General features: G+C 40.4%; 1 pseudogene; it reads right to left on the bottom strand.

The window, feature by feature from the left end:
- The window catches only part of LOC101334134 (small ribosomal subunit protein eS6-like), a 49,399-nt pseudogene extending 31,105 nt beyond the window's left edge, over positions 1 to 18,294 (bottom strand).
- Between the last annotated feature and the right edge of the window lie 685 nt (positions 18,295 to 18,979).

Below are 18,979 nucleotides of genomic sequence, written 5' to 3'. Positions count from 1 at the left end.
TTCTCCCAGTGATGCATATCTGCTGCATGGTCTTCCTCTTGGCTCAGTTTATTCTGAACTTCATGTAGGTGCTTTGGGCTTGGTTCTTCCTCAGTCTTTGTATATTTTTCCTTATCTCTGTTATTTAGCAACCTTGGCTCTTCTTTGTACCCTCTTTCATACGTAGTCTACTTTTTAAAAAAAAAAAGATAAAATCCTATGTTTGCTAAGATATTTATTCAGTAGGAATTTGGAATATCTTTTTAACTGTGTTAGTATTTTAAGATTATTGTTGTGTTCTTGGTGCTCTGGTTATGAAGTTGCATATGTTTGAATGATCTGACCCAACCCTATTTAGCCAGAGAACCCTATTATTTTCCATGCATAATTTTTCAGAACAAGAAAGTCTTTCAGGAACATGTATATCACATAATAGCAGAAAAGCTTCTATGTGGCACCTCACATTTAGACATTATTCTCTAAGACAGGCAAAGCAAGTGCTCTCATTTTAGTTCTGCTACCCCCTACCCACATCAATAATCACCATACTTTCTGAGTAACCAGCCGCAAAGACTACTTTTTGCCAAGCTGAGTATTCAGGAGCTAATCAACTGACCTTATGTTTCTGGACATCAGAATCATGATTGCAGTAATCATCTGAGTCCAGCTCACTCAGATAAAGTCCCCTTAATATGCCTATGAAGTTGTTCCTTACACATATCTTTTAAAGGGCAGCAAAACTTAGGAGCTGGGAAGAATTAATTTCATAATGTGAAATAGACTAAACGTAGTTGACTCAACTCTTATCTTAGTCTATGGTACGTGGTTTTAGCGTTAATTTCAGTATTTCACTTGTAAAATGGTGAAATCCTTAGCCACCTATTGTTTAGGGGAAAATAATCTTGTTTGTTGGCTGCCCCCTGATCCCTCTGGGTCCCATACTGACCCATCCCCAACAGTGATTCATGCTAGACTGTAGACTTTGTTGTACCAGGACTGGCATACTGATTGCAGAGAATTTGTCTTTTCCTTATTCACTTTAAAGTTAATTGTTAAAAGTTTTCACTAACTATATTAACAAACTCAGATTATCTCAGTTTATATTTGAAAAGCACCACGAAGATGTGGCATCAAATTTGGACAGGCTTAAATTTCTGTCAGTGTCATTAAAATATTGATAATAAAACTACGACGGATGAGGTTCATGGCAGACAAAAGTCTGTAAGTGTAATATCTCCTAATCCAAATCATCTAATAATTTAGCTAGAATTTTGAATAAGGATTGCATTCAAATTTTCATGCCAAAAAGATATACAGAGGCTCATTTGTGCGTACGCAAAATATATTTGACTTGATTATAACTCTTTCGTGCTCCCGGAATAAAATATGACCATTTAAATGGCCTGCCTAACCATATAGGCCTGACAAAACAGTCCTCAGCCAGAACCAATCATTGTCCCAATACTCATGCACTGTGGACTCAGTCAAAGAAATGTGTATTCAGACTTGATGGCCTTTGTGTTTACTGGGACTTTTCTTCTCCTTCCTGCAGAGCTGACCGTAGCCCCCTTTGAAGTCTGTGGTAACCCTAAGATCAGAACAAATGCATTGGAGTGGGTTGGGAAGGAAAGGAGAAGAGCGCTCATTAAGTGCTCCCATTTTTAGATCATTTTCAGTGGATGACAGTGATTGTTGAAAGACTTCTAGCTCTCCATTCATAGATTTAAAAGTTAACATTTTAAGATACCAACTTATTGTTAGAGTAACACGAATGCTAGTGTCCTGGAAAGGAACAAAAGGTTTTCCAGCAATAAAAACAATTAATATTGTATCACTGAACTAGAAAAATAGAAGTATTCAAAATGTGTTTAATATATCCCTTTCTCCTTTTTGAGATCTTTTATTTATGCTCTGGAGCACATGGCTGTGTGTTTTTTTCACCACATACTTACCTCAAAATAGGGTGTTACACAGCTTTTTGTATTTTATTCATGTAAACAACATTTTTGAATGGCTCTGTGTGCCAGGTTTAGTACACTAGGAAGTTGAGATGTAGCAATGTCTACACTATGGTGGAAGAGACAGAGAACAAATAGGAAAATAAATGAGAATCTGAGATTGCACTCAGGGCGATGACAAAAAGAAGAGAAGGCGATAGGATGTACACAGAGCAGGAGTGAGCATTTACTTTACATAGAGTGTCCGTGAAGGCCTCTCTGGGTGGGTACCATCTGGGCAGAGGCTGGAAGAAGCCAGCAAAGCAGAGGTCCAGGCACCAGGAACAGCAAGTGCAAAGGTCCTGAGGAAAGCACAAATTTAACCTGGTAATTATTAGTTTGTGTGCCTCCTTATCATATTACCAGCAAAGGTATTATGTCATCTGGGAAGTAGCCATTATGTGTTTATAATCAAATAAATAAGTGAAGATAAAAATAATATCACCATTACTAATAGTTAACATCTTTTGCTCATAGTATGCTCCAGAATCTATTCTAAATACTTTGCCTATATTACTTAATTTAATTCTCACAACAGCTTTACAAAGTAGATGAGAAAACTGAGATTCAAGGTGGGTGAATAAGTTGCCCCATGTTACACAGCTGATGTATCAAACTGGCTGATCTGGAGTTTGAACCCAGGCTTTCGAAGTTAACGACCCTCGCAGTTAACCACCTGTTGTGGACTGAATTCTGTTCCTCCCAAACCTCATATGTGGAGCCTCCAATCCCCAGTATTTCAGAATCTAACTGTATTGGGAGATAGGGTCTTTAAAGAGGTGATTATGTTAAAATGAGGGAATTGGGTGGGCCTTAGTCCAATATGACTGGTATCCCTATAAAAAGAAGACATTTGGACACAGAAACACACAGAGGGAAGACCATGTGAAGACACAGGGAGCTGACAACCATCTACAAGCCAAGGAGAAAAGCCTCAGAAGAAACCAGTCCTGCCGATGCCTTGATCTCAGACTTCTTGAGAACTTCCTGAACTATGAGAAAAGAAATCTCTGGTATTTGTTATGGCAGCCCTAGCAAACTAATACACCATCCTACGAGGCTAACAGAAAAGAGATGAAGAACATTCGTTTAACAGCAATGTTATGAAAAGAAAAAAGAATCGGCTTGAGCCCAGGTCACTTATTTATGTATTTCGCTCTGCAGTATAAAAGAATTTTAAAAAGAAGCATCGATAATGCTCTATTTCTTTATTGTCTGTAATCCAAATACGATGTTAATGATGTAGGAGGACTGATTTAGACTTTTGTAAGTTGGGTGATTTGTGCTGCCTACGCAGCTACCCTTTCTGCTATTCCTCTGAGTACTCATCTCATGAAGATGTAAAAGAGAACAAAAAACAACTCACAGTGTAAGAATCATCTCACTGTACAAAGACTCTCAGTGTGTGTTCAAATTTGCAACTTAAAGGATTATGGTGATTCTGTATGTATGCTTGTGCCAGTTGTGATTTGTTGCTTCTCAGCTCCAAATTAAACCTTTTTGCCTGCTCTTTGAAAACGGATCTGGGCCCCTTAACTATGTTCCCTTTGCTGACAGGCGTGATAGCTTTATCAGTAGAGAGCACTGGAGAGACATTGCAGGAGGAGAAGTGTTTTCTTCCTTGTTCTCCAGATGTTTTCTCAGCATCTGCCAACTGCAGCACAGGTGGATTCTTCAGGTTCAGTGCCTGCAGGGCAGGCTGCTCCCTCAGTGCCCAGCTCCTGCAGCACGGCTGGCTTTTCCAGCACCTGATTCCTGATGTGCCCACAGATTCTCCAGTGCACAGTCCTTACAACCTCCTCCTACACCTGCCTCAGGTGGTTCTGCACTAGAGTGACTCCAGTGAGACACTTTCCTATGAACAGCTTTCCCTGGCCTCTGAGAGGGTGGATTTCCGGAAAATTCCACTAGCAACTTTTCTTCCATCCAGTGTGTGAGCCGTGGCTACGCCCTCTCCAACAAGTTATAGATCTGAGCTCTGGGGGCCTCTTCCTTGGTTTTTCTCTCTCAGCCGTAGGGGTAGTAACATATTATATTATATTCTGTTATATGTTTTATATTATATCATATCATATATTACTACATGCTATTCTATCTGCCATTCCTACTGTCTTTAGACTTCTCTTTATTTCCTACTAGCCAATACGTCATTACTCTAATCCCCTCTTAAATTAATAGTTTTTATATTAAACTTTCCCCGTTGAGATTCTTGTATGGATTCTCTCTCCTGATTGGACCCTGACTGATACAGTACTTAAGGTTTTGTTTGATGTTCCAAATTAGATTATCATAAGAGCAAGAATCAAATTTTAACATCACTTTTTACTTCAAGGGCAATAAAAAGTCGCCCTCCCTCTCATACTGGTAATCCTGGAGAATATTAACACAGGACCACGGGTTCCTTGCCTGGTTTGTTTTCTGGACTCTGCAGCACACTGTTGTGGTCCATGGTGGACCACAGCTCACAGTGTTTATGAAGTTGATGTTCCAAAACACTGAGATGAAACCCCAGTCCTGATGGTTCACCCCGTTTCTCCCACTTCCCACCTAGCCTGACTTCAAACCTCCCCCATCCCTGCCCCCGCCCCTAGGCAGGAGAGCCTTTTATTTCATCATTAAAACTTGAAAAGATTGTTATCTCCTGAACTACATTCTTTTCTGTGATTACCTTGACTACACCAGGAAGGATTTTTTTTCTCTTCAGTCCTAATTTATGGCCCCGACTCTTTGTTTATCATGAGTCCTTGCTTCATATTCTAGGACTATAAGATTTTATATATATATACATACATACACACAGGCATACCTCAGAGATATTGTAGGTTTGGTTCCAGACGACAATAATACAGCAAATATCACAATGAAGGAAGTCACACAAATTTCTTGCTTTCCCAATGCATGTGAAGATTATGTTTACAAATACACTGTAGTCTATTAAGTGTGCAATAGCAATATGTCTAAAAAAAACAATGTACATAGAATTACCGATATGTGACACAGAGACACAAAGTGAGCAAATGCTACTAGAAAAAATGGCACCAGTAGACTTGCTCCACGCAGGGTTGCCACAAACTGTCAATTTGTTTAAAAAAAAAAAAAAAAAAGCAATATACACAGTAAAACAAGGCATGCGTGTATACGAATCTTTCAGTTACTCTCTTTTCCTGCTGATTTTATATGGGTCATCCTTCTCTAGTACTATTTTTTACATCTGTCTGCATTTTTAAATGCTCTTAAGCTAGAGCCGCTAACTTCCTTTCTTTCTTACTGCAGATGTTCACAATTGCAAATTGCTTTAAACGTAAATCCATTATCTGAATCGGAATCAGTGTGTTGGTAGTTGACTGTGTTACCAGCACAAGGTTGATCTGAAAGTGCTGTGTCTCATTGCCAAAAGCCACTGGTTTCTACTACGTTTATATGACAATTTTGATGTGGAAAAGCTCAGAGCAGAAAAGGTGCATTTAAGCTTAAGCTCTGTCCGTCTGTACCTCACTTGATCAAGCTCCTGTATATTGTCAGGAATTGGGTGTGTTTAATACTGAATACATCGATCGCTTCCATCTTTCAGTATAAATTTATTCCACTGAGTCCAGGAAAAAAACGATATAAATTTTCATTAAAGAAAACGCTGTATTATGACAGCACTAAATGAATCAACTACAGTCACTTTTAAGAGGCTTGATTTATTTCCTGCACTTGGGAGGCACTATGTTGTAAAAATATTTTCACTAACAAGTATGAAATATTGCAATATATATTTTTATACATACTGCATGTGGCTATATGTTTCATTTTTGTGTGTATTTGCACAAACGTGCATATCTCTAGTAGGCCCTCCAGGTAATTTCTTAGTCACATGTACTTCTTAATAAAAAAAGGAAAACAAATTGGCCAAGCAGCCCAGACGCACATCACATTCATCATAGCTGAAGATAATATTTTCTTGAAGTGAGTCATATTCTCACCTTCCTGCAGGAGTTTTCTCCACCCAGTGACAGAGTGACATCGTGAAATATCACTGAAGTGAAGGCTGTTTCGTTTAGCCTTGAGCAAACACAGAAGCTGAACTGTGGATACGCAGAGTTCCTTTCCCTTCTAGAAGCCGTGGGTTTTATGCATGTGTAACTGGAGCTAAGCTGAATCCAGAGAGCTGCTTCATGATAAGAGCTTGGTTTGAAAACATGTGCAACGGAATGACTTGAATAACAAAATCCCTGGGCAGAGTGTTTCTGAGCCAACTGCATTTGCACTCTGCAAGGAGATCAATGCTTCCTTCCCCTCATTGATTTTCCTCCATTGCAGAGTCAGGGTTATGCACATTGTGAAGCTGTGTTCCCAGATTCATCCAATCTGATTTCCTAGTCAGCCCTAAAAAGGCATAGTGCTCAACTGTAAACTGGAGGCTATAAAAGTATAAGTGGACCATATCTGTCGCTCCCTTCTGCATGAGAAACAGAAGCACGCTGATGTATTCCTAGTGTGAGGCAAGGGCTGCCCAGAACGGGAGGAATTCTGTTTGTGTGCAGCTTCTAAATAAATGGCAGAGATGCCAAAGATAAATCTGAGATGCCTTGCATACCTTTGTGTAACTAACTCCCAAGATATTTCCAGATGTGCCAGAGCCTTCTTTCTGGAAGACTTGAAATGCAAAGTAAGCACGTAAAGAAATTTTTCTCTTCCTAAATTCACGGACTGACTATAGTCCTTCCGATTTTGAAATTGCCTTAACATTTATAATTGGAGAAGGTGGATGGTTAGAAGGCTGTAAATATCAAGGGTCTATGAAAAAACTGAGAGTCCTTTTCACTGTAAACAGTCTAGTGGTTGGTGGGTTTATTCTGCAGTTAACACAATTCTCATCCTCCTTAACTTCATGGAACTTAATGTAATTCAGTTTAGCCCTGACAACCAACTGTAATGAAAATACCCAAAAAAGGTGACCTCAGCTCTTCCCAAATTTTAGCATACTGTTAGTAAGGGGGAGAGGGGGAAAGCTGACACCCATATTAAATTTTCCTTTTCTCACTCCACTTTGAGGATAGGCAAGGTGTCACATTACAACTAGAACTTCAAGTTTGCTTTTGAAAAAAATGATGTAAAATAAGCCATTTCCTCCCAAGCCTAGATGAATGATTACACAGCTGCTTGCCTTTCAAACAGAATTTGCTCAGGATCTGGGCTTGCCTAGGTGCTCACTTCATTATTAGATGGTGCTGAGACAGCTGACTGTCCGTGTGTGCTGGGGAGCAGGGCGCCGCTCACATACCCACTGCAAAGGCTGCCTCCTCTAGGGAAACCATGTCTGGGGGCGAAGGAAGGAGGGCTGGACACCAAAGAGCTTTGGGTAGACCTACATCCAGGATCAACAGTTTCCATTTCCCAGGCTTAACGTGTAAATTGACCTGGCAGATCTACCCTCCTAGCTAGGAAATACGAGCATGTTTCCAAGTTACCTAATCAGTGGACATTTTCCTAGTAAAAGATTAACCAGTTTATCAGTTTTTCAGTGACTGAAAGTGAAAAGTGAGTTCTCTGTTCCAAACCCCCAGACTTAACCCACAGATCATCCTTCCTCCTCTGATTCATCACAAAGACTTCTTAAAAATTAAATAAGTGTTGCCGTCAAATATAAATGTAAAGGAGACCGATTCAGTCTTGCCCGCTAAAAACTGACACCTCTTGGTTTGCTTATGTATTTCTAAACCGCCATGTGCAAAATACACATTTTACTTGCTGGCATTGGCTGTAAAGCGTATTTTTCCATTTATTATTAACAAGTGTTAGTGATTTTCAATTAACTGTGATGTGGCATTAATTACATTAATATTTAAATGATACTATTCTAAGTATTATTTTTTGATTAAAGTAACTGATATGTCCCCCATAGTAATTTTGAGATAGTTGAAACATATCGGAATTGTTTTCGTTGAGTGCAAAGGAGCACATTTCCCGTGTTCCTACCCAGAGAGCTTTTCTGTTGGAGTGTTCACTTTAATGAAGCCTTCTCAGAAAGTTGTGTTTTTATAACTGGTTTTTATCACTGATTCAGTGATAGTAGTCTAAATAAACATCGTGAAGTAATTTGATAATGAATAAGTAGGAGGAGATACCATTGTTTAACCTCCAAACTATGCTAATAAGTAGAGTGATAGACTTGCTGGGCTGAATAATGGAACTGTTATTCTAGCCCAGTGGGACTGTCTCCAGGGCCTCCTGGGAGGATTTGCCCAACGAGCTGTATGTTGTTCCTGAGTGCACTTCGAGTAGCCCCCAGGATCTAGTTACAGCACATTTATCAAAGGAAATGACAATTCGGAAGAAAACTGCATTCCCTACTCTTTCAAATAAGAAGCATCCCTCTATGTTACTTTCCCTTGACTTGTTTTACCTAGGTAAAACAGAAGGCTAATCTGGAAAAATAATTGTTAATACAAAGAACTACAGCCTGGAGAGAATTTCATTCCTTTGAAATCTACATTTTAAAGAGACCATTTTAATACTGTCAGGAAAAAAGGTCTGTTTTCTTAATAAAACCTGAACAGGCTAATATATTATTATACACAGCATAAAGTTAAGGGTGTTTGGACAGTGGAAATGGAAAGCATTTGTAGTTGTTCAACCCTGAATACTTAGGACATTTCATTTCTTTTTTACAGCAACCATATTCAGTCAATAAAAGATCAAATGCTTTGGGTTACTGGACTGAAAAAAAATCAAATCCTCCGAACTTTTAGCGCTTGATGTTCCCTGAGTACTTGCTCTCATCTATAACTCATCAAATGAGCTGATTCACCACTGAGTCTCTAAACTGAAACAAAAGCAAAGAGCCCTTATTTTTAAAGTAGATGGCACCAAACTGAAGCACACTTAAATCTGGGTTGTTTGCACATTTTTCTTGCGCATAGTAGGTATTCTGCAGAATAAGTACACGTCCATTTATCTGGCAATTTTTCCGTAACAACCTAAATAGGACTTTTCTGGGTAGGAGTGGTAAAACCATGGTTATTGATGGATAACTGTTTGAGATTGAAGGGAGATCATGCAAAAGGTAAAGGAAGCTAGATAAACTGAGTATTTTGTAATGGCATGACTTGCATTTACTTTACGTTTTGTTTTGTTGTTTTGTTTTTTGCGGTACGCGGGCCTCTCACTGTTGTGGCCTCTCCCGTTGTGGAGCACAGGCTCCAGACGTGCAGGCTCAGCGGCCATGGCTTATGGGCCTAGCCGCTCCACAGCATGTGGGATCTTCCCTGAACAGGGCATGAACCCGTGTTCCCTGCATTGGCAGGCGGACTCTCAACCACTGCGCCACCAGGGAAGCCCCAAGACAGTATTTTAATAACAGCTCTGCAGTACTCTCTAAACAACAGCAAAACAATCTTGAAAAAGAATAAAGTTGAAAGACTCACACTTCTTGATGTCAAACTTATCTACAAACCTGCAGTTATCAAGACAGTATGGAAATGGCATAAGGATAGGCATGTAGACCAATGGAACAGACTTGAGATATAGAAATAAACCCTCATAATTAGTCAACTGATTTTCAACAAGGTACCAAGACAATTCACTAGGGAAGAATGGTCTTTTCAAAAAATGGTGCCAGGACAACTGGATATCCACATGCAAAAGAATGAACTTGGACCCCTACCTCATAGTTCACACCACGTACAGAAATTAACCCCAAATAGATGAAAGACCTAATATAAAGGCTAAACTATGAAACTCTTGGTTGAAAGCATAGATGTAAACCTTCATGACCTTGGATTAGTTGATGATTTTCTTAGATATGACAAGGCACAAGTAACAAAAGAAAAAAATAGATAATCTGGACATCATCAAAATTAAAAATTTTGTGTTTCAAATGACAACATTAAGAAAGTGTAAAGGCAGTTCGCCAAATGGAAGAAGATATTTGCAAATCATATTTCTGATAAGGGGCTTATATCTAGAATATATAAGGAACTCTTATAGCCCAATAATAAGAAAAATAATCCAATTAAAAGGAGCAAGGTATCTGAACAGACATTTCTCTGAAAAAGATATTCAAGTGGTCAATAAGCTCATGAAAAAAATATTTGACATGATTATCCATCAGAGAAATGCAAATCAAAACCACAATGATATACCATTTCACACTCATTAGGATGGCGAGAATTTTTTAAATATGTTGGCAAGGATGAAAAGAAACCAGAACTCTCATACAGTGCTGTTGGGAATGTAAAATGTTGCCACTGCTTTGGAAAACAGTCTAGCAGTTTCCGAAATGGTTAAGTATAAAGTTGCCCTATGATCTAACAATTCTACTCCTAGGTATATGCCTATAAGAATTATAAAAAATGTCCACACAAAAACTGGTACATGAATGTTCATAGCAGCACTATTCATAATAGCAAAAAAAACAAAGTGGAAACAACCCAAATGTTCATCAGCTGATGAATAAGCAAAGTGTGGTTTATCCTTACAGTGGAATATTGTTCGGCACACACACAAAAAAATGAAGTACTGATACATGCTGTAACATAGATGAAATTTAAAAACACTGTGTTAGGCACTTCGCAGGTGGTGCGGTGGTTAAAAATCTGCCTGCCAATGCAGGGGACACGGGTTCGAGCCCTGGTCCTGGAAGATCCCACATGCCGTGGAGCAAATAAGCCCATGCACTACAACTACTGAGCCCACGTGCCATAACTACTGAAGACCCATGCACCTAGAGCCCCTGCTCTGCAACAAAGAGAAGCCACTGCAATGAGCAGCCCGCGCACCACAACGAAGAGTAGCTCCCGCTCGCTGCAACTACAGAAAGCCCGTGTGCAGCAACGAAGACCCAATGCAGCCAAAAATAAATAAATAATTTGTTTTTTAAAAAAAACACTGTGTTAAGTCAAAGAAGCTAGTCACAAAGAACCATATATGATTCCATTTACAAGAAATGTCCAGAATAGGCAAATCTATATAGCCAGTTGAGTGGTTGCCTTGGGCTGGAGCAAACAGGAAGAATGGGGGTGATGGCTAGGATAAATGGGATTTCTTTTAGGGGCAAAGACAGTGTTCTAAATTTGTAATGATGGCTGCACAGCTCTGTGAATATACTAAAAGCCATTGAATTGTGCACTTTAAGTGGGTGACGTGACATATCTCAATAAAGCTGTTTTTTAAAATAGTAAACTATACAAACAAAATCTCTGCCTTCTTGGTACGTACTTTCCAGTAGGGGTAATTCTATGTCAGGTGATGATAAGTGCTATAAAGAAAAGAATGAAAAAAAAAAAAAGAATGAAGTTACAGAGTGATAGGGCAAGGTCATGGTGAGATACCATTTTGTAAAGGGCGGCCACTGAAGGCCTTCCTAATGAGCTGAATTGAAGGATTCTGTATGGTACGTAGAACACTATAAGGACTTCGTGTTTTATTTTAGATGAGATGTGAAATCATTAGAGGGGTCACAACAAAAATCTGACAGGACATGATTTCTGTTTAAAAGGGTCATGCCGGGCTTCCCTGGTGGCACAGTGGTTGAGAGTCCGCCTGCCGATGCAGGGGACACGGGTTCGTGCCCAGGGCTGGGGGGATCCCACATGCCGCGGAGCGGCTGGACCCGGGAGCCATGGCTGCTGAGCCTGCGCGTCCGGAGCCTGTGCTCCGCAACGTGAAAGGCCACAGCAGTGAGAGGCCCGCGTACCGCAAAAAAAAAAAAAAAAAAAATGTTTGTAATTCATGTTTTACAAATTACAAAAGTAATGCATTTTTTTAATTCAAGCAATATGAAAACTATAAAACAAAATATTGAAGTCTCCCTCTCCCCCCAACAGGGTTAACCACCTTCAGTGTTTTGCTCTTGTTGAACTTTTTATGACCATATATTCAATTGTTACTTGAGATATAAAGGGATATTTTACATTGTAAATAAAAATGTTTGGAACGTTGTAGTTTCACAAACGTAAGAAAAACAGGAGTGTATTTACAAATATTCAATTGTCACACAACTTGTTGGAAAATAACTTTAATAGAATCAGGTTATGTAAAAATATAAAATATATAAGAAGATATTCCAGTGTTCAAGATCACATCATAAATTTAAATACAAATAATAGAGGTAAAGTTAATTTTTTTAAATTCAGATAACTTTAAACTTCATGATAAATTCAGTGCTTCATGCCATTTTCTGGTGAGTTATTGGTCTCTTTTTTTTAGCACACTATTTTTAGGACCACTCCTAGGTTCATAGCAAAACTGAGTGGAAAGTACAGAGGATTCCCATATACTGCCTGTCCACCCACATACACAACCTCTCCCATCATTGACGGCGCATACCAAAGTGGTACATTTGTTACAATTGTTTAACCTACATTGACACATTATTAGCACCCAAAGTCCATAGTTCACATTACTTTTCTTCCTCGGTTTTTTATATTTGTGGGTTTTAACCAGTGTATTGACACATTTGACACATATCCACAATTACAGTATCGTAAAGAATAGTTTCACTGCCTTAAAAATCCTCTGTGCTCTGCTTATTCATCTATCCCTCTCCCCTAATCCCTAGAAACCGGTGATCTTTTTACTGTCTCCATAATTTTGCCTTTTCCAGAATGTCATATTGTTAGACTCATACAGTGTGTAGCCTTCTCAGATTGGCTTCTTTCCCTAAGTAATATGCGTTTAAGTTTCTTCCATGTCTTTTCATGGCTTGATAGCTTATTCCTTTTGAACGGTGAGTAATATTCTAATGTCTGAATGTACCACAGTCTATTTATTCATTCACCTACTGGAGGATGTCTTTGTTGCTTCCAAGCTTTGGTAGTTTTGAATAAAGCTGCCCTAAACATCTGTGTGCAGGTTTCTGTGTAGACATAATTTTTTAATCCATTTGGGGAAATACTAAGGAGTGCTATAGGGGAGGAAAGTTTTTCTCAACTCTCTTTGGGTCCTTAGCTGGGCCTAAAATTAAGTGTCATAAGACAGATTAACAGGAGAAAAGCTTACACATTTATTTAAGATAAAACTGTATGTGGCACAGGAACCTTCAGAAGGAAATGAAGACCCCAAAGAAATGGTTAAACTTGAGTGTGTGTATGCTAGTTTTGAGAAAGAATGGAAAGTGGTACGTAGAAAGAGTATGAGGCAAGTGTAGTAAACTGGGGAAATTTATATGGCCTGTTCCTTCAGATTCTTCTGTGTCCTTCCATCTTCAGTGACAAGGATGCTCCTTTTTTCCAAGTATAGGGAGGGCACCTTTCATAGAAGGGTTTTATGACCTGCCTCAGGGGAAGATCAGAAAGTCCTTCCTACACTTGCCATTTCTCAAATTCCTTCAGCTTGAAATATTCAGTATGCCAAAGTGCTGTATTTTGAGGTAGCATGTACTGAATCCCATCAGAATTATTACTGGACTGTGTGGCAAGAGTGTGTTTAGTTTTGTAAGAAACTGCCAAACTCTGTTATGGACTGAATGTGTCCTCCAAAAATTCATACATTGAAACCCTATCCGTACCCCCTTCCCTAATGTGATGGCATTGGGAGGGCCTTTGGGAGGTATTTAGGATTAGATATCATGTAGATGGAACTCTCAGGAATGGAATTAGTGCTCTTATAAGAACCGTATAAGAGACAGCTTGCTTCCCCTCTCTGCTCTTTGCCATGTGAGGATATAATGAGAATTGGCACTTTGCAGCGCAGAAGAGGGTTCTCACCAGAACCTAATCATGCTGGCACCCTGATATTGGACTTCCAGCCTCCAGAACTCTGAGGAATGAATTTCTGTTGTTTATAAACCATCCACTCTATGGAACTTTGTTATAGCAGCCCAAATTGACTAAGACACCATCTTTCAAAGTAGCTGTACCATTTTGCTTTCCCACCAGCAAAGAATGAGGGTTCCTGTTGCTCCCCATTCTCATCAACGTTTGCTGTTGTCAGTGTTTTGTATTTTGGCCATTCTAATAGGTATGTAGTGGATCCCATTGTTGTTTTAATTTGCAATTTCCTGATGACGTATGTTGAACGTCTTTTCATATGTTTATTTGCCATCTGTTTGTCTTGTTTGGTGAGGTGTTTGTTCAGGTCTTTTGCCCATTTTCTAATTGGGTTGTTCATTTTCTTATTTTTGAGTTTTAAGTGTTTTTTGAATTTGGGGGATAACAGTCATTTATTAGATATATCTTCTGCAAATATTTTCTCCCAGTTTCTGGCTTGTCTTCTCATTCTCTTAAGCCTCTTTATTTTTTAAGTTTAAGGAATTTGGTTTACTGAAGTGACAAACCAATTGGAAAATTTTAAATTTCTACCATAAGATCCCATTTTCTCCCTTACATATTAATTAGAGTTTGCTATTCCCATTCTCCACCCATTCTCTGAACCTCATTCCTTAAATTGCCTAGAGTCATCTTATACTCACTTCTCTAAAAGTCTGGGTGACCAGATTTCCCACATAAGAACAGACCTCATATATGTTGCCCTTTGAGCCTTGGATATCTGACGTAAACACAGAGGAAACCTCTTTACCGTTATCCATCTATATTCTCTGTTTCATTTTCTTGAACCAGCTTCCCATTTGCTTCAATCGTTCTCCTATTCCCCACAGAGCCATAAAATAAAAATGTACCTTAGTTTCACAACCGAAGGGGACAAAGAATTGAACGTGATTGTTTTCACATAGAATGCAGTGCTAGAGCCAGCAGCAAAGCAAATTCATTTCTCATTTGCGTAACCATTTTCCGGCATTAGCATCTTACTTATTAATAAATGATGTAAGGAAATGGTTGGAAGAAGGGCCTGCATAAGGACATTTATTTAGATTTTCAAGTAGTTTGAAAAATTGAAGCCTAAGTTTAAAGCTCAGGATCAAAGCTCTGTGTTTTTGAAAACGCCTGTCTGTGGATCAAACATACAGAGTTACAAGAACTGCTCATTTAGGGTGACGGTGGAAATCATAGAACAGTGGAAACCACTATTGTCCAGGAAACAATGTTGCCTTTGAAAATCTCGTCTCCCAGAGACCTGTCTCTCTGAAATAGATGGAAAAAGCCTCCCTGGACATTGTCGTGAAGCTTAAATGTCTCCTATGCTTAGCACAGGGGAGAAGACGTCATTGCAGTGAAAATGACTAAACCAGCCAAACCAGGTTGGTTTTCAGGTTTAAGAGTAATCTTCTCATTTGACAGATATTTACATATCCCTGTTCTGTGTAACTCAGTTCATACAGCAAGAAGGACATATTCAGATGAACACATAAAAGACACCAAGAGCTAAATGACATGAGAGGAACAAAAGTAATTTTGTGACTTAGATGGAACGAGTACTCTCCATTCAATAGACATGATCAGACAGGCTTTAAGGTGGAGATGTGACATGAACTGGGCCTTAACGAACATGAGGAGGACATTGGCAAGTGGAGACAGCAGGAAAGGGCAGTTTGGATAGAAGAGCATCTTGAGGAGAAGGCGTGGATGTAAAAGTCTGTATCCTCTGGTTCTGTTTGGGGGAAGAAGACCTGTTCAGTTTGGCTGGAGCTTAAAACATATATAAGGATATAAGGGAGAGGAGAAGACAGATGGAAAAGAGCATCAGGACTATTTAGTATTAGTTCTCTTTTGTTGCATAACAAATTACCCAAAACTTAGCAGCTTCAGGCAAAAAATAATTGTTACATCACAGTTTCTGTAGGTCAGGAATCCTGGTGCAGCTTAGCTGAGTAATTCAGGCTCAGAATCTCTCATGAGGCTGCGATCATGGTGTCTATGAGTCTGGGCTGCAGTCACCTAAGGTTTTTCTGGGGCTGGAGTTTCCATTTCTCAATTCACATGGCTGTCAACCAGAGGCCTCGGTCCGCCTCCGTGGGGACCTCGCCACACGGGAGCTGGTTTCCCCTAGAGTAAGTAATGAGAGACATAGGCAGAAAGAGAGAAAGACCAGATCAGAAGCTCTAGTGCCTTTTGTAACCTGATCTTGGAAACGACTACCATCACTTCCACCATATTCTATGGGTCTCTCAGCCCAACCCTCCTGCCGTATGAGTGGGACTACACAGCGCTGTGGCTATCAGAAAATGGGGATCATCTGGGGCCATTTTAGAGTCTGAATAGGACAACCACCATTACAGTTGCGCAGATGGGGCCCTGCACATCTCTAAGGGGCTTCATTCATACTGTAAACAGGATGGAAGAATTTTTGAGCAGTGGAGTGTATGAACAGATAAACAGAACTTTATACTGCTCACAATGTACTTAGTGACATCTAAATTCATGTAATAGATAAATGATAGAATCCGTAAACGGCAGGGTGAACAGCTGGAAGGGTACTGCACGTCCAGATGAGATCTCATAAAGACTCAGCTGGGATGGAGGCAGTGGGAGGGGAAAGAAAGGTCAGATGCCCAAATCAATAGCACAAGACTCAGTCAGCAGAACCTGGTACCTTTCTCCAAAGTAGTTCGAGCAGAGGGCTAATGGTGTCTAATGTGCTTGCTCTATGCACCTGAATATGTGAAAGACACTAAATATTTACTATTTAGGTGGCTGACAAACAGAGAAACAATACCTTTATAAAGATCTATAGAAAAAGAACATAGTTTCAAGGACTAGCAGCTATGAAATCATTTCCTTTTTTGATTTCCTAAGAGGTCATCTAGTTTCATGAAAGCAAAGGAGGGAAAGAATAGAATACGACGTACTGTTTCCAATCCCGTTGCTCATCACCAGCACATTTCACTCCTCATCTGCTCAGAAAAACAATAAGCCAGCAAACCTCTGGGCCAGGGCCCAGAACTGGCATTCACTCTAGCCCCTGGACATGAGTCAGACCAATTACAGGTTTTGAAGACACTGCAGGTTGTTTGAAAACATTAAGTAGGTCAAATCATCCCATGAAACATAGGCTGCCAACTTCTTTATTAGTAGGAAGACCATTTATTCAATTATTCATGTATTTGACATCTGTTTCTGGAGTTCAAGGCAGTCTGATGGAGATTTTGAGTCTTACCAAAATGAGTCAGAGGCCCTGTCCTCTGGGGACCAACAGTCTACAAGGGTGATAGACTCAAAAGGCTAACACAGGGCAGCAGTGTGACGTGCCATTCAACACAAATTTCACAATAACTCAGTTTAAACAACCCATTGACATTTTTTTGGATCTCTCCCTGGCAGCAAAGTTCAGGAATGGTGAAAAAAATGAAGTAAGACATTGCTGTCAGCTGAGAACCAGTTTTTCCAGGCCAGCATCCAACTGCCAAGCTGGCACATGACACTCTATATAGTTTAGGTGTTCTGAAACCATGCTCCAAGAACTTGAAACATCATACCCCCTTTCTTATCATGTTCAGAAAAATTAGTTAAAATCAAAGCAGCTCCTTGGATGAAGAAAGTGTTAAGACTATCTCAGCTGGGATCAGGGAAAGTCATCCACTAATCTAGAGGTAGGCAAAAATAACAAAGTATGCCAAGAGGCAGGCAGAAAGACCGAACATCACGAGGGACTTCAGGGGTCAGGGGCAGGCCAATGCCACTCTGCAGGCTGCCTGAGCAGAGCTTTGGCGACCAGGCTGATGAGTATGGGCAGCTTCTCTCTGAATAAACTGAGCTGCAACAGGGCAGTCGAAGAGTAGAGGCACAGGTAGTGGAGAGGGTTGTGAGTAGGAAAATGGTCACTTCCACAGAGACACAAGAAAGGGGCAGGGCTGAGTTCCTTCCATTCTGCAGGAATGTGCTCTTGGCAGCTTCTGAAGGTAGCTTATGAGATGGACAAGCTGAGGGTCCTAGTAAACATGCTGGTGGCCAGACCTAAATAGTGCTGTGGGGTATAGAAGAGTCAGTTTGGTTTCATCCATGGTTTGATGGATGACCAGAAGAGGCACAAAGGCACCAGCAGGACCACCTGTTCTGACTCGGTCTGCATTGAAGGAAGAAATCACCACTACAACTAGGTGATGATTTCTTCCCTCCAGAATATCCCCCCCCCCCATGAACATTCCCAAAGCATCTTGAGTTTACCTGTCTCACAGCACAGGGTTATCATTGCCTGCTTACCTGTATGTGCCCCTGCCTAGACTATAATCTCCTTGAAGTAACCACTATTTCTCTATTTTCATTACCCAGCACAGTGCTGAGAATATAGGTATCATCAAATATTTGCTAAGTGAGACAGTAATTAGTTGATTTGCTCTTGGGTTTTGTTGGAATGTAGGATATAGGAGTGGGAGTAGCAGGACGTGAGATTGGGAAGACAGAGGGAGCCTGTAGCGAACATTGTGCCTTTACCCGGAATCTAACCCCCGCTCCTTTTCTTCTGAGGAATTCCCAGTTTCCTTTATGGAATCCACCATTTTTGAATCATGGAAGGAGGTAGATCCACCCACCATTAAAGATGGCCAGTTGCCAACTGTTCTTTCCCAGCCTGCATTGCAGCTAGAGCATGGGCCTGTGACCTAAGTTCCACCCACCCCCCGATTTTTGAATAGGGGGTTTGTAATGTAAGTAGCAGGGAGAGGAAGAAATCCACGGTGGCATTGGTGACAGCTGCGGAACTTTGTGCTGGGGGCAGCAGGAGGGTGATGGCTGAAGCAGAAGCCAGCGCCCACAGCAACAACATGAGTGGTGGGAACCGCCCCTTCCAGCTGTTGGTCGCGGCAGCAGTGATGTCTTCATCCAAACAGTTCCTCGGCGTGATTTTGAGAATAAGCTCTGGCAGCATAAACTTCTGAGCCTGGTTCTCCAGCCCTCCCAGCAATTCTGTGAACTGCCCAGTATCCTTTTTAAGAAATTCCTTTCTTGGTTAAATCAACCAGAGTCGGTTCCTGTAACTTACAACGTGGGACCCTGACTGATAGAGGACTAAATCCTGGGGGACCAGGTTAGAACTTTCCAATATTATCTACAGGCAGCAGGGAGCCATTTACAAGTTTTAAGGGGATTGTAGCAATCACAGAAGTGCTCTAAGAAGATCAAACTGTCAGCAGCAAGTAGCACAAACTGGAGAAAGAAAAGTCTGGAAGGGGAGACCAGGTAGGA

This window comes from Tursiops truncatus, chromosome 3 (assembly GCF_011762595.2).
Source record: "Tursiops truncatus isolate mTurTru1 chromosome 3, mTurTru1.mat.Y, whole genome shotgun sequence".
NCBI lineage: Eukaryota > Metazoa > Chordata > Mammalia > Artiodactyla > Delphinidae > Tursiops > Tursiops truncatus.
The sequence above is the reverse complement of the archived record's forward strand: the minus strand, read 5'-3'. Positions and strand labels throughout refer to the sequence as shown.